The following is a 1,949-nucleotide window of genomic DNA, read 5'->3' as shown; positions in this document are numbered from 1 at the left end:
GCTATTAAGCCGCCTCTCAATTTCCTTGTGGGTGTGTAGGTATATAAAGAAATTGTGAAGGAAAAACACACACAACACACTTTCCATATTTAGAAGTTTTCTCTCTGAGAATTTGAAGAAAACGTACAAGAAGAAGAAGAATGATTTAAAAGCTTTGGTTCTCAATTGCTAAAGGTGAGTGTATCAAGAGCTTTGGATATTAATTGCTTTCATACAGATTGATAAGCATTTGGAACTGGTTATATTGAATTTTATAGCATTTTATGAAAGTTCTTGATTAAACCGTACATGTGTTGTACGGATTGTAATCCGGATAACTAAACCGGCCAAGAGGTGACCGGTGTATCATTTAAACCGGCCAAGAGGTGACCGGATATCATCTAAACCGGTCATGTGGTGATCGGTTTATTTCTAAACCGCTTGTGAGAAAAGGTTTAAGTCTATAAACCGGCTAAGGGGTGACGGGTATACTTTAAACCGGTCAAAAGGCTAAATGATGTATTGTCCGGTATACTCTAAACCGGACAAAGGGTGAACGGTGTATCATCCGGTTTATTCTAAATCGGACAATGTTATAATTGAAGTTTGACCGGACTTGTAATCCGGACAAGGGAGTTGGTTTATTTTCAAGTGTTTTGACCGTACTTCTAATCTGGACGATTATGACCGGACTTCAAGTCCGGATAAAAAGAGATGTTTTTACAAAGAATGTTTTTGGAATGATATAATGAGCAGTGTAAACTGCGTGTGAGATGGCGGTGTAACCGCGAGAGTGATATGAGCAGTGTAAACTGCGTGTGAGATGGCGGTGTAACCGCGAGAGTGATATGAGCAGTGTAAACTGCGTGTGAGATGGCGGTTTAACTGCGAGAGTGATATGAGCAGTGTAAACTGCGTGTGAGATGGCGGTTTAACCGCGAGAGTGATAGGGGCAGTGTAACCGCGAGAATGGTATAATTGAGAATGAGATATGAGAATGAGATGGCGGTGTAATCCGCGAGAAACATAAATATAATTATGTTTCGGAACAGGTTTGATTCTAAACTGAATGTTTGGAATATATATATTGTTGTTTGAGATTATACACTCACTAGACCAATTATCTGAGCGTTAGACCAATTGGTCTAACGCTCAGATGTTGGATTAACCTGTTTTGCAGGACAGCGTGCTCTGAAAGATAAAGGCAAGGGAAAAGTCTAATTGTTGATATTAGTTTGTTATGCATATGTATTAAAGATACATTTTGATAGTTCATGTTTTGTMATAATACTATTTTAGTATTATGAGAATGATGATGTGAATTATATGCATTTGGAATATGAGGGTTGTTACAGTTGGTATCAGAGCCTTAGTTTAAGGGATCTGGGTATTTGCGAAATACTTAGACTTAAACTAGTGGTATGGAAGGTTAAGATAATAGGTTTCACTGGGTCTATGAACATGRGAATATGTTATAGCTGAAACTATTATGAGAAAGGTAGATTATATATGATTGATATAATCTGAGTTATGAGTAGACATGAGGATAAATGTGTTATTATGTTATGATTATGCGAATAATCATGTGTGTTTAAATGTGACAGAAAAGGTTACGTATTGTGAAAATGACAGATAATCCCAATCAGTCTGAAAGAACATCTGCTGATTATGGAAGAGGTCGTGGAAGAAAGAACGTTACGCAAGAAGAGAATCCAGAAAATGTAATTGAAACGCGAAGTCGTAGTAGAGGACGAGGAAGAGGGCGAGGAACTAGACAAGAAACTCGTGGGGACTAGGAATTTTCGGCTCAAGAAAGTGCAATGTCTGGCCAAGGATGAGGAAGAGCAAGGGGTGGACAAAATGTTTCTGACCCTGAATATGTTACTCAAGATATGTTGGCAGCTGAGCTGGGAAAATTCCAGGAAAGTTTGGTAAATTTGTTGAAACATACAAACCAAACTGATCCAAAT

The sequence above is a fragment of the Cynara cardunculus genome (assembly GCF_001531365.2).
Source record: "Cynara cardunculus var. scolymus isolate 2C chromosome LG 14, CcrdV1, whole genome shotgun sequence".
Taxonomy (NCBI): Eukaryota; Viridiplantae; Streptophyta; class Magnoliopsida; order Asterales; family Asteraceae; genus Cynara; species Cynara cardunculus.
This window is presented reverse-complemented; position numbering follows the sequence as displayed.